The following is a 15769-nucleotide window of genomic DNA, read 5'->3' on the forward strand; positions in this document are numbered from 1 at the left end:
TTTTACCACGATTAAAAATATTAAGAGCAGTATTCAAAGAGAATTCGTTACTCAAGCGATAGTCAAACAATTAGTTAGTATTAGTATTGTATTAAGAAAGCTTTTTTGGTATTTAGAGTCTGCTTGGAGTTCAGCTAATACATTGATTTGGGTATGATTAACTAATATAACCCCAATACATCTGGCGAGGAAAATAAATATGGCAACTACGGAAATTCAGACGTGCGCGTGTGTAATCTGTAGAAATGAAAATATATGAAATACGAAATTCGAAATGTTTTCTTTGTGGTTTGACATCACAACAACGAAATCTGATTTTAATTAACTAATTAATTTCTGAGGGATGGATTTATGGCAGAAATAAGTAGAAGTTAATTAATAATAGCGACAATAGAAGGATTATGTTGTAATCATAAGGGAACATAATTTATCGATCAATTGTACGTATCCCTCAGAAAACTGGAAATTTTCTACTCATCTCTCACTGTTCACTTTAAGATATGGTTCTGCTATTGTAGAGGACTCGGCTAAATAGCTGGTTCAAAATTAATCTACCCAATGAGGTGAAAGGATAGAAAGAAAGACAGGTAATTAATTACCTTTGTTTTCTCATAACATAAGTTTATTCTGGCTAAACCAGGGTATCTTCTGCTCTAAATTAATTAGTCACATGTGATTCACTTAGTCAACTACTACGTCCAAATCAGAATACACTTCTGATAAGCATGCATTAGCCAAATTCTTAGTAACGCGCTAATCATGCTTCGAAACGACACTGCATAAAGGTCTCATCAATTTATCAATGAATGAGCTGATTTTCCAATAACTTCCATTGCTGCAAGAGGCAGTGGATACTAACCTTCAGAGAAGCTACTTCCTTCTTTGTGACAGATAATACATGTAGTCCAAGGTACATATCGATAATCTCGATAAACCAAGGTACATATGAGTAGATTTGAAGAGGAAAATCAGGAAAATGAAACCATTAAAATTCCATTTGAAATCAAAGGAAATAGAGCAATAATTTCTGATATAAATGAATGTGTTAGAAAGAGAAGGTGGATCAGGTAGTGGAGGGCATTAATCCAATGAAAAAAAAAGCATGATTACGCTCACTTCAATTAGCCCTGTTTTTTTTTTTTTACCCTGCTATATCTCCGTAGGTGTGACCGACATGGCATAACTTCAATTTCACCTCCCTTTTTAGAACGGATTCCAGATAAGTTCCACTTTAGTCTTGTATTCTGAGCGTATACATACAACATCTATGAAAAACAACTATGAGAGATTAATCCACAAACATTCTGATTCCTCCATTGTTAGAATTATATATATATTTTTTTATCATGACTGTACTTCTTTTTTTAATGGTTGATATTCTTATAAAGAGTATGAAGGCGTTTCTGTATGTTGTGATCGTTGTAATCATTGAAAGGATGATTTAATGTCATGTTGTTAACACTATTCTCAACACATTCTAATGTTTTCTTATACGGAAGATTTCTCTGTGAAATATCGCCTTTGATACTATTTGTGAAATGTTTATTCAGCTTTATTAGCCAGGATACTACGTATGCCACTATAACAAAAAGAAATATGTTAGAAGCATATAAGAGAGAGATCGTATGTCCAGTGTGTGAATTGAATAATTTTCCATGGGGAATGAATTTCATCCATTTCTATCTACCAAACCATCACACGCAGACAATATACGAGACGCTTGCCAAGATAAACGCCTGTATTTCTAAGAAAAACACAAGAACATGATAAAACTAACTCTAAGATCTATGGAACCCTGAGGTTCAATGCCGCGTTCATAAAAGCTCTCCACTAAGTTCTGTCCTTAGCTAACAGGATCCAATTTCTACTTTATGTTTCTAAATCTGCAAGATCCATCTTAATATTGTCCTCCATCAGCGCCTAGGTCATCCTAATGGTCGTTTTTCGATTAGACTTCCAGTTAAAACTTTCAAAGCGTTCCTACTTTCTTCCATTCTGGCTACATGACCTGCCCACCTGAGCTTCCTAAACTTGATGACCTTAAAAATGCTTGGTAAACGATATAAATTTCCGCCATTCCCCATTCCGTTCATCTTGGGTCCGAATATTCGTCTCAGGATCTTGATAGAAAAAGAAAGTTACTCTGATAGATATACAAGTACATAAATTGGCTACTTTTCGACCTAGCCACAATGAACTTCTATGTGTTTCTAGTAGCGTGACACAAGCTTTCATATATCTTCTGTGTTAAAGTTTGCAGGACTGAGCGTGTAGTTAGTCCCAAACTGATATCTTGAGCACTTCACTGTCGTTGTAACACTTCGATGTAAAACAACTTTTTCATGTGAAGAAAAAGAAGGAAATTACTGGGGGAAAGGTCAGGGATGCTAGACCACATCTTTCCGCCAAATATCTGTCTGATTCCCTACGGCAGCGTTTTTCAACCTGGCTGTCGCAACCCCTCAGGGGTCGCGAGAGGATTTTCTGGGGGTCGCAAAGATAAGTGGAGGAGATAAATATAATTAGAATCTAATACCGGAAAATATTTTAAATATTATTTTGAATTTTGTTCTCATAGGCATATTTTTTATTTTTATGCATACTGTTAAGAACAACAAAAAATAGGTCTAATAAACATTTTCAACACGTGCAGAGTTGTTTAAAATTCAATTTAAATGAAAGAGGCATGATTTGAAATTAATGAGTACTGTATATTCCATCCCACCAAAAAAAAAAAAAAAAAAACGCATGTTGAAGTAGGCCTACAATTAAAATATTAAAAGCTTGAGATACCTGAGCATGGTGTGATTTCACTAGTGCGGCAATGTCCGGTCAATCTTCGTGATGCACATTATCAAGTGATTTAAAATACTCTATAACTTTTTTTTAACAAGTGTCCAAGTTATTTAAAACCTAAACGAGAAATCACTTTATTTTTTATCATATGGCCAGGCACATAGTCAAGGGGTGGGTCCGGGGGGTCCGAACCTCAGCTCGCTTCGAAACCGTAAATGAAAAAATTAAGGAGCGATGAAACAAAAAGAAACGAGAATAAGAACAATCAGCCAGGGGCGTCATTTAGAGGGGGCAGGAGAGGGCAATTGGCCCCAAGAATTTGAGGTTTACGTATACTTTAGTCGATTGTGTACTAATATATTAGTACAAAACATAAAAGTCTTACGTCAGTGGTGCTTTTGCCCCCCTCAAGCGAAGTCTGAAATGACGCCCCTGCAATCAGCGTTAAAAATATAAATACAGCAAGCATTTGGTTACTCTTTTTTAATGAGGAACTTCGTGTGGAGGAAACGGAAGGGGTTCAAGTTTAAAATGGACATTATTGAAACGGAGCATTCCGAGTTCCATCTAGCTCCATGCTAATCCTATAGACTATAAATGACAATCGACAAACCGGTTCGATCAGATAGAAATTAAGGTAGAACTTAAGAAATACCCACAATCACCAACAATATCAGCCTGGCAACATAAATTCCAGTTACACGTGTTAAAGAAATTTTCCATTTCGCAGCAACACTAATCCATTTTATAGGATGTCTTTACTGCAAAAAGAGATCTTGTTGCTATCCTTGACGGGATTAAATGAAGATAAGAAAAAGAAGAAAGAAGACAAGACGAACCGAGTTCGAATGACCTCGAAACACTATCTTTTTCAATATTTTAAAAATATTCTTTTACTGGAGATTTCTTTATAGTTTGTTATTAAAATACTTACTAACATATCCTAATTTTATTGTCCTCACAAACCAATATGGGTATGTTGCCAGTAAAATAGTTTAGAACGATCCAGCCCCTCCACAGTGTTTCGTCACGGACCCCCTATTACGAAATCCTGGCTACATGCCTGATATGGCCCAAAATTAAGGGAGATATGAAGTTTTAAAATTGTCTAACGGCTTCCATTTTGAAACAGTAGGACGGATTGGATTCGATATTTGAAATATGAATGAACTGACCAAATTTGGTTTCAATCCATTCGCTTTTAGGTAAGTTACTGTATCCACTATTTAAAAGAAATGGATTCTACTTTTATAGTAACAGATAGATATTGTGATATCTCTACAATAGATATATTAAAAATCCCACACAGGCTTATTGCAAACCAGACATTATTGGTCGCTGGCAAGAGGATATGAAATGGGGATTGTGATCTTAATTATTTTGACAACCACTGTCCTACGGTGTCAAGAGAACGTTTAGTCTCCCCACATTCAACGATCACCTTAGAATTTAATCTATGATTCTATCTCAAATTCTGCTTTATTTTACACTAACTCATCTTATCAAAGTGTTTGCTTATCAAAGGCTTATCATCCACAGAACCTTTTTGAACACATTTCTTTCCTTCTCCCTAGTACCTAAATGTTAAGTAGTTTTACTTTTAGAAGAGAAGGTCTAGATTTATGTTAGTACTTTAGGCAATTTAATCTTTTGATTGACCATAAAATGCAAATATCTTGGACTACCATTTGCAAGTTATATATATATATATATATACAAGGGCGGATCCAAGGGAGGGGCTAAGGGGCTATAGCCCCCCCCTTGACGCCCAAGTTTACACTGGATAAAATGGGCTTCCATTCTGCTTTACACTGGATAAAACGGCAAATTATGGTTTAGCCCCTCCCTTGATCATATCCTGGATCCGCCACTGTATATATATATATATATATATATATATATATATATATATATATATATATATATATATATATATATATATATATACAATTTTCGTATAAATAATTCATATTAACAGATTCTTAGCACATTGGCACTCGATGTTCGGTGCATTTATATAACACCGTTAAAGGTAATGAAGACAAGACAAGAAAATTGAATTGTTATTGGAGCCGATCCCCTAGTGATTCAAGTTAAGAGCACAATGGAGAAACTATTAATTACGATAATTGTGTAGAAGGGACGTAGTAAGTGGGAAAGTGATTAATATATATAAATAGTGGCATCTGAGGGGATACATTTACCATCTGTAGGCAGGGGCGGACTGGCCCACCCTGCTACCCTGCAAATGCAGGGTGGGCCCCCCAAACAGGTGGGCCCCCTCTACCAATTTTAAAAAGATGTGCCCAATTAAATGCATAAAAAAGACGTAAAATTGAACTTTCATGAATAGACCTTATTCTTCTTCACGTTTATCGACTTGAAAAGATTCCGTCTATGAAACAATCAGGCCCTAAAACATTGCGGGGTTTGTGATACAGCAGCTGTTAAAAACGAGCACGTTAATTACTACTTTTTTAAATATAAGAAACACAGTAGATTTCAGGCTGTTATTGGATTCGGATACCATTCCCTACTCCTGTCCTTTTACAAACCGGCGACTGGCGGTGTTTTAACCTTTTATTTACTGACGGTACTTTTAAGTACATGCAGAAAGAAAACGTTATAGAAAATCATTCGTACGTTGTGTTCGAACGGTACTTCTTGCTAACGCTTCACTCTGTTTTGCAAAACGACCAACAGCTGGCTGCACGATGTAGAAGAAATATTTTTTCCACCAAAGCCATTTTGTTTCAGCAATTCAGAAAGGGTGCCACGAAAAGGTCCTGGAGAGTTAACTAAAACAGATAGGTGCTCAGATATTTTTTATTTTTATCAACGTACTCGGTATTCATGTATTCATTGTTTAGTTTCGGAATCTTTTGATTGTTGTGTGCGAGAGAGCCAATTGTTGTTTCTTGCCTTTGAAGTACCGTCCGGGCTGGAAAGATAGATCATTGGCTCATTTTACTTGTTTTTGTTATTTTTATGGGAGAATTGAGTAAACTTCTCTATGTAATGTGAAATGTGTTTGCAACTTCTTTGAATGAATGAAGCATAGATTTATCTGACTTAGATGCAAGCAGTGGCGTATGTGGACAGGGGTTTAGGGGGCATTCGTCACCATGAATTTTTTTATATAACATAATGCATATTTGGAAATAATCTGAAAAATGGGTACCGTAATCAAGTCAAATTAGATAGGGAATGTTCGGGAAAGCATCTGATAATCAATCTTCCCATGCTGGTTGCGCCAATAATGCACCCACTAATACATTCAGATGTTTCATTGGTGCGACCAGCAAGGTACCCATGGGGAGAGTTTGGGATTCAATCTGATGAGCAATCACACTTCCGGTTGTGCTAGTAAATTTGTAAGTTTCTACTAGATTCCTCAGTAACATTAGTGTAAATAAAATGAACATATGGCGCAACAGCCTGTTAGGACCAGGGCCAGCTAAGCAGCTTGTCTGCGGGGTGCACGTAGTCAGTGTGCCGCTATTCCCAGCCGTTTTGAGTAACCTTCTCCACTGGTTTGATTCCGGTTTCGTCGGCACTCATTTTCAGAGGATGAGTGAACCTCTGGGATAGTGCTCTCAACGGGTCGGGTCAAGGTCCAACCCAACCCGACCTAGGACCCGACTAGCTCTAACTTGACCCGACAAGTGACTCGAGCTGCTCTGACCTGATCCGACCAGTTTGAGAGCACTACTCTGGGACTTAAGGCCTGAGGTGAACGGTTCCTCTACTACACCCACCGGAAATTGAACCGTAGTCGATGGATTGGCAGTCGGCCACCCTACCGACTGAGCTACAGGCTAGGCACATTTGAGTAAATAGGGCTCTAAAATTAACTTATTTGTACGATATTTATGTAATTCTCCTACGATACTAACATTTTTAGATGGCTGAACATAGACGCCTGCTCCCCTCAGACGAAATCCGTTTTTGCTTGGAAGAGATGGACGACAATGCTGTAACGCCTGAGGTTTCAAGCGACGAAAACAATGAAAATCCGAGTTCTGGTCAACAGGCAAGTTCTTGTTCCAGAGAATCGCCATTACCCGAAGATATGGAACCAGAAGTTGCTGTTCAAGATGAAGAAAGTTCGCTTCCATCGAATATTCCAATCGCAAGAAAATGGCGGAAGAAGGATGCAAGCACAACTATCCCGATTTTCACACTAAAGAAAGGTCCCATTACAGAAATATTCTATTCATTGGATACCGCTACTGATTATTTCCTGACATTTTTTGAAAATAATATCATTAATAACATCATCTGCCAATCCAATCTGTATTCCGTGCAAAAACAAAGGAAGATACAGCCAATAAGTGTGGAAGAGATTTATGGGTTTCTTGGTTTACAGTTTCTCTTTGGGTACCACAGACTTCCGAAAATCAAAGACTATTGGTGCAGTGATATAGATTTATGCGTTCCAATCGTGCCAAAATAGTCTACGCTCAATAGAAATAGATCGAAATTAGTATTAATGTGTATACTATTTTCGACGTTATTCCTGTTGGTACTTAGGCTACCTTGTATTCAACTGTGGTTATAGTGTTGCCAAAATGCCTTGAGCCGTGGCAAAAATGCGAACTAAAGCTCACCCTCGACACACCCACGCGTTGAGCCAATAAGTGTTCAGCTGTTGCTAGACGGGAGAGAATTAGCGAAAGGGAGTGGAATTTCTTCAGTCGACAGCAGCGCTCAGAACAGAAGACTAGGTGTCAACTCAATGTGGTATATCTATAGTAAATGTCTACATTTATTTCTGAGTGGTAATAAAGGTCAGTTGTTCACTTACAATGTCATATTTTATTTAAAAAATTACAAAACAAAGAGTTAAAACATTTTCTTGTATACTGTGCATTTTATGAAAAATGACATTTCTGACCTGACGGTACTTTTGAGTCAAAGGGACCGCCAAAAATTCAGGAAATATTTTTTTCAATTGTTGCGCAAAAATATTTTATTTTACTCCAATTCAAGCAAAAAGCACTAAGGAGATCATGTCTAGCTTCATTGGTTCATAATGTCGTAAATAAAGGGTTAAAGAAACAATAGTTTCGTAGATATTGATATTGTGGAAAGTGGAGCCGGAACGCTTTTGAACTGCATTGTCCTCAGACCAAGCTTCGAAGAAAGAAATTGGATCAGGCTTCGTTGTTTTTTTCAGTGCGGTAAAGCGAAAAGAAATTAGTCGCCACTATCAACGATTGTTTTATACAAACCTCAAACAATTACTATGAAGTTGCTGCCCTCGGCTCGTGTTTTATTTGTATATTACATCGAACAGCAAATCCGATAGCAGCAATTCAATTATTGGAACACCAGTTACGTGTAGTTTGTCGTGGAAGACAGATGTGGTTGTGTCAGTATGGATGGTAGGAGTGATTGTAAGATTACTGTAAAGAAAAAAATATAAAAGTGGTGCTAAAAAGCGAGATCACAAACGAAGATGTGATTTACAAAAAGCTGCATCTGACCCAAAACAACGTAGGTTATTTGAATCTGTGAAGCCCCAAGAAACAAATGAGCGTGATGTGACTCATTCGAGTACTGCAGGACAGTTGCCAGGTTTTTTTTTTTTTTCTGTCTAAGGTGTTTATAAATTATAATGTATACACCACGTGTTTGGATGATTTCAGTCAATTTTAGCTTATCTTTTATGGCTATTTTTACTTGAAATTACACAACTTTAACAGGCGAACACGAAATTAATTGAACTGTTTGCTGCCGCGTAGTGCTTTCAAACGGGTCAGATCAGGCTTTCATGGGTCAGGGGTCGAGTCAAGCCTGCTTGAGACTCGGGTCGGGTCAGGTCACCTACGCTAGGGTCAGGGCTGCTCTAGCCACTGGTCGGCTCGGATCAACTTTCTTATGCGCCGTTTCGGCTAAATCCTTCTCGGGTCGAGAGGGTCGAGTCGAGTTGAAGGTCGACCCGACCCGATTCATGACCCGAATAGGTTTTAGCCAAAACGACGCATAAGAAAGTTGACCCGAGCCGACCTGTGACTAGAGCAGCCCTGACCCGAAGTGTGACCCAAGGAGGTTCGACTCGAGCCCTGACCCGATGAAGCCTGACCTGACCCATTTGAGAGCACTAGCTGCCGGCACTGGGCTCAGTAATCGTTGGTGTAACTTCTAAAAATGCTGAACACTTATGCTGTCAGTCAAATAAGTGTGTATATCGTGTAAATGTTAACTTCTCTTTAGTTATTTTAAAATAAAAGTGTAGTAAAATGTAAAAATTATGTGGTATGCAAAGTAGGTATTCATATGAAAAGAGAAGTTGGGGCCAGCCGAGGAATGGGCGGACTACACTAGACGATAGACGATATCTAATCTTTCTGCGACATGAAGATATGATATTATGACTTACTTATGTCAAGGAAAATCTTGCGTTTCGAAATCTATCGCAAATTTACCTCCAATCGCATTTTTTTGTGTTGCATTGAGGCCACAAAGTGACAGCCTTTTCAAGTTTCCAACACTGACGCCATGTCTGTTGTCTCACCTGACACGCTTGGGGGGGGGGGGAAGAGTTCTCTGCTAAGAGCGGGGCGTACTTCCTCGAGATTATACAGCAATATTTAGACGAGTTTGTGTATGTGGGTTACAACATTTTCTTCTCGCCAAAAAGATAGGTACAGAGAGAGATTGCGGCACATTCGCGAGCAGACTCCCGACTGAAGTAAGTGTTATTTTTTACATATCAAGGGGGAGGGGAGCCCCAGATCAGCTATGACAAAATACGGATCTTCGTTAAGTAGGGTGGTTGCAGGTTTGGTTACTTAGAAAAAAGTTTCAGATATGTTATTTTACACGAATAAAAATTGCCTCAAAATTAATTAACGTTTCTCAAATGTCTATATCTCCTCTACTGCTTTTTTTTTTTTTAAAATCTGATGGCATTTTCTGAAACACGTCTTTGTTTTGGGATTTCCAGCAGACATGAGTAAAATCATGTCAAAATTAACTAGTTTATAATTTTAAAAAATCTGTTGTGCATTCTCCGCCGGCCCTGAATAGGCTACATGCCCTTATTCCATTGTAATACATAGGCTATGAAGAATGCCAAGTACATTTGTACATTTTTATACAGTGGGCCCTCATTTCAGTTTAGCAGGGTGGGCCCTATGGTTGCCAGTCCGCCCCTGTCTGTAGGTGTACCAGGTTATGATAAGAAACATAGCTGTGGCAACCGAAACTATCCAAATTAGGCTTATTTATTAGTAGTATGTAACTAAGGTTGAGTCAAGTTGTTGTCTTATTGCATTTTATTGGTAATGTTGGATAGAGTATAGCCCGCGCGCTCACCCCAATGATTTTTAACGAATCATAGTGATTGTAACGAATCATGTTAGTTCATAATGAATCGGAATCGCATGTTATAAAGATTTAAATCTTGTGGTAAGGAAGCTTTAGTATAAGTAGTAGTAGTAGCGGTAGTAGTAGTAGTAGTAGCAGCAGTAGTGGTGATACTAGTGGTAGTGGTGGTAGTAGTGGTAGTAGTAGAAACGGGTTAGAAGCCCCGCAGGGTTTGGTTAGGTTCTGTTCTCGATATAAGTAGTAATGGTAGTAGCAGTAATAGTAGTAGTAGTAGTAGTAGTAGTAGTGGTAGCAGTAGTAGTAGTAGTAGTAGTAGTAGTAGTAGTAGTAGTAGTAGTAATAGCAGCAGTAGTAGTAGCAGCAGCAGTAATAGTAGTAGTAGTAGTAGTGGTAGTGACTCTTCGAGTCCCGGTGACAAAGAACTGGGAGGAGCGAGCTATACACAAGCCGTAATGTTTGTTTATGAAACCAAATACCTCCCAGGGTATAAAAAATAACAGGTAGTCCCAGTTCTTGTTTAGAGTTCTGATGGCTCCCTGTCCGAGACGTCATGTGGCGGGACTTTACCTAGGTAGACAATCTTGAAACAGTATATATAGGCCTATACAGGGTCGGAGTGGCTATTAGTTGGTCCCGGCGCAGGCCCGTATTCAGGGGAGTCTAGGGGGCCTGGCCTAACCCTAAATTTTGGCTGGCCCCCTAAAATTTTCACGATATACTGGCAAATGAACTATGATATGGTTGCATCGGTCCCCCCTAACTTCAGCCGGTCCCCCTATATTTTTGGGCTGGCTAAGGCCTGCTCCGGCGGCTGACACATTCTGTTGGTCACGAATTCTCAATCCCCCAACTACAACTACCCAATTACCCAGTGTTTTCCCCACAATAAAAGCACACCATTATCTTAAATAATGCACATATCTCTTTAGTAGCTACACAGTACATTATACCATAAAGATCATAATATAGCGTTAGGATATATGCTATGTAACAATATTTGTGAGAACAATATCTCGCCTTGGGATGACTGAGATTTGTAATGTGTTGATACAGAACTAAGGACAAATTAATTTGAAGTCAACACTGGCGGATTCAGTATTCGTGAACAAGGGATACGATAAGCGGCATTTATTCCGAAGTTGGGCGTCCGCTTTCGCCACGTTTTTTGCTGTTATCTCCTTTCCACATTTTCTGCAATTTGTTATTAGGTTCATTAATCCGTGCTCTTCACAAACTTTTAAAAGATTTTGCTCGTTATCAACGTATTGCTTCACAAATGCTAAAACTGTTACTTCATTGCCCTTGTACATTCGCCATATTGATAACATAAATGCTGGTTACTTCCCCACAATGCAACTGTTCGGTTACCTTGCGCCAGGTAGTTCCCTCCGCTCGCCGTATAGTCCCATGTTTATAACCGCTTATGTATAACAAATAAACAGATTTTTCGAGACCCTTATATATTATCAAGCACACAAACGATTAAATTATCCATATCTTTCCTGTAAATTTTAAAAATTTTCATGGAAACGGACGCCCAACTTTGGAACTTAACCCCGATAAGCTGCAAAATAGCGCCCCTTGCAGCTAGCCCGAAGTATTTTTCGTGGGATATACTCTCCAGAACAAGCATGACGAAATCTCGTAAGGACATGAATATCAGTAAACACTTATGGTTCATGAAGTATGCCAAGTATCCAGATTGGGTGGATTTATGCAAATCGTGTGCAAATATAGGCCTACAGAGCGGTCGTAATGGAATGACCTGCTATGTCGCGAAATGATAAAAGATCAGGAAATAAATTGTCAATAGAAATATTGCTACCAGGAAGTGATGTAATGAAGTTTCATTTCGACTTACGTAATTTTATTCCAAATTTTTGTGTATTTCCAATTCGTACTGTAATAACAATTGAAGTATATGAATACACAACAATAACTGTGAAGCCGGATTCAACAGCAGCCACAGTTTTATTTAAAAGAAACACCTACTTACAAAGAATTTACTAATTTTTCACTTATCAATGCTGTAGATTCAAGAAATCCAAATTTATAATCCACTCGTTACGATAGCATTAACCTCCGTTTCCACGGTAATTTTCGGAACAGCACGATAAGGACATACACTCCCTCACACTGTGACTTTGATTAAATGACCGCTTCTCGACTTCTTCACTGATAAAATTTGCAACTACTGAAAGATGAAAGCAAACACTCAAGAGGGACTCAACAATGCCAAAACCACGGGATCTTGTTACAGAGGCGACGGCGCGGTGCCGTGATATCATAAATCATGAAAGTAATCCCAGATCTCTTTCTGTTGGGATTCAAATTGTTATTTTTCCTAGGCCAAGAAACTAAACTTTCTAGAATTGTATTATCAGGCCACTATACTTTCGGCTCCCTTTTATATTCCGTGATAGGAAGCGTGTTGAATTTCACTATTGTTTTAGCTTGCACCGACATTACTGTAAAGCTGGCATGGTCCATTCTTATGGTACGTTGTCACGTTGCATGAATCTTGTAGCTGTCATAAAAAAAAAACAAAAAAAACTTGCAACCCTACTATATTTCTCCGAGTAAACATAATATTGAAAGGTACAGACCACGTTTCTTTCATCTTGCAAGGAGTTGAACCATGTGCAACTTTCTGAGTCGTCTTGCTTGCTACCTGCTAATAGCCCTCCCACTGACATGAAGGAAAAAGCAGTTCGCCTCTTCCAAAACAACAGATTCTTTTGGACAGGAAGGGGAAGTGCTCGAAAATACACGTTTTTAATGAGAAGGTTAACTATTTGTCCACTAGAGTGCAGTGCTACATAGGTGGAGATACCTTTCTTGCTTTCAAGAAGTTGTAATATGTAAACAGTAAATAGATAGATCGGGTTGCAAAGTTTGTTTTATGACAGCTACAAAATTCATGTTCCGTGGCAATGTACCTTTATAGGGGACGTGAGTTTGAACAAAATTTTAATGAAATGCTCAAAGACCTTGTATGCAAATTGTCGCAGTGACTGTTCACAAGAATATTAGTTGTCGCACACGTTTTCCTCAAATTTTTCTCTTCCTCCTGACCTCTCTTTATAAAAATTTTCATTTGGCCCCCTTTTGATTTGGCCCCTATCTAGGCGGCGATCGCCGCCTAGCCACCTGGGCCAGTCCGAACCTGTATACTGTATCTTCATCCTATTAACTAAGGGAAGCCAAAAATGAACCTAGCATACATGTCTGATTGGCTATTCTCGTTTCCACCATATATGTTGGCTCAAAACACTGCAATCTTCATATGTAGATATGTAGTGTATCTGTCGTTTACTTTTACTTAAGTCGTTGCTTCTAGGGATGCGCACGAGACAAGATTTGTGACTGTCTCGTCTCGAAAATGTGCTGTAACAGTGATGGATCGACAGTAATTTTGTCTGGAAAATCCTGTTTCGACTCGTCTCGTGCGCATCCCTAGTTGCTTCACATTTATATTATACAATGGTTACATGCTGCACATATGGGTGAACAAATAGAAGTGAGAAGAAATTACCCGAAAATACCTTTCATAGGTAAGAAGATAACCAAAATCATAAGATACGTGTGGCTTCACGATTTTGTGGTATGGACAGATCCTCTATTTTATAACATCCTTGTCAATACCTCCACGTGACGTCACCTACTGCAATGTATCTTGGGAAAAATGAGAGCAGAAAGGCCGCCCAAGAAACGAATAGAACCTATGTTGAGTTCTCGTGGAAAAGCTATTTCCCAATACAGAGATATGCTGCAACATCACTTACAGACACGAGATTGTAGCTTAAACCACATAGTACATCTCAGCAATTGGACCTAATGTAATAGATACGAAATTAATGTTTTAATCGATAGTGTTTTCAGCAGTCTTAGGAACACTCGGGAAAAATTATAACTGAAATGCAAAATGGACCAAACGAATCTGCTCAGCGATTTGTTTACTTTTAATTATGGGTTGAGTTCCAAAGTTAGTAGTTCGTTTCTAGCTAAATTTTGAAAACTTACCCGGAAGAAATTAATAATTTGCTCATTTGTGTGCTTGATAATACTTAAGGAGAGTGGAGTTTGTGATTTTTTAAATAAGCGAATATAATTATGGAACTATTGGGCGAGCGGAGGGAACTACTTCGCGCAAGGGTATCAGATACTTGGATTGTGGGAAAGTAATGAGCATTTGTATTCTGAACATAGCTGCAGGTCTACAGAGATACTCCAGTTGGTATCCTTACGCATGGAAGAGAATTTACACTCTTTTAATTTCAAGAAAATGAGCCGAAACTTACCGAAAACTAAGCTAACTCGAACCTACCATATCCTACTTATCCCTATCTTCCTTTACTCTACCCTACTCTACTGTATTATATCCTTTTAAAGCAGTCCTAAAAATATATTTAAATTGTCATAGCTGTTGTTACGCTTTTTTGTAGAAAACAAGCGGACAACCAACTTTGGAATAAAAGCCTTAGCTGTAGAAGGTAATAGTAAATGTGGCATAGTCGAGAATACAGAAGATCGATCCGCATATATGTGTCCAATTTTACACCCGTACCCCTGACCACAGAAGCGACCGAACCAAGTGGTTAAACGCGTGTGCTTTACCTGGAGGTCCATTCTATCGTCTGCTAAGCGAAACTGTGTATCGTGTGCATCATGACTCCAAAGGTGAACCGTTTTTGGAAGGGCTACGTAATTGGACTTTTCCACGCCAAATATTCGGTTTCTAAAATTCAAAAGCAGTGGAAAGAAAATGGTTGTGCATTGGGTTCGACGACTATCAAGAACATAATCAAGCAGTATAAAAAAGAAGACATACCAGGTAAGCATTCACCCACTAAGGGGTCGAGGAAGCGATCGTGTACCACAGTGACTCCACAAGTAGCTCAGAAGTTGCGGCGTATGGCCTTACAAGAAAATCCCCCTCCGCAACGTGTGACAGCAGCTCGACTCCACATACCACAGTCAACTGTTAACTGCGTCCGGAGTGGGAAATTAAACCTCCGGAGGGTCTTTAAAAGTCATGGACATTACCTAAGTGCGGCCCATCGCCGTGAGAGAAAGACCAACAGCAGGCGCCTCTATGAACGCTATCTATCTGGGGAAAAGTGGAAGTTTGTGACCACACTAGATGAAGCATTGGTGTATCTATCAGATTGTGGCAAAATTCGCTCGATAACTTACACTTCGCGAGATGCAAAAAGCAGCCCTGCGTTCATCCGTCATTGCAAAGCAACTTTCTCGAAAGGATTTATGGTTGTCGCCGGTTACTCTTATCAGGGTAAGTTAACAATTCGTCAGATCCCTAAAAAATGTAAAATCAACTCTGCATTCTTTCAGCAACATATACTGACCCCAATTTATACAGAAGATCTGGCTCGTTTGTATGGGCATGCCATAAAGCAGGTGTCTGTGCATATGGATAAGGCCTGCTCACATACATCTCGTTCTACCCAGAACTTTCTGAAGCAGATGGAGACAGACACCGGTATTCGTGCTATTCCCTTTCATGATATACCAGTGAAATCACCAGATGCCAGTCCCATGTCTTTCTGGTGGTTTGATCTACTGAAAAGGGCACTTTCTTCTCGTCGTGTCACTACTCTTGGGGGCCTGTGGAAAGCCT

This window comes from Thermobia domestica, chromosome 8 (assembly GCF_964235325.1).
Source record: "Thermobia domestica chromosome 8, izTheDome1.hap1.1, whole genome shotgun sequence".
Taxonomy (NCBI): Eukaryota; Metazoa; Arthropoda; class Insecta; order Zygentoma; family Lepismatidae; genus Thermobia; species Thermobia domestica.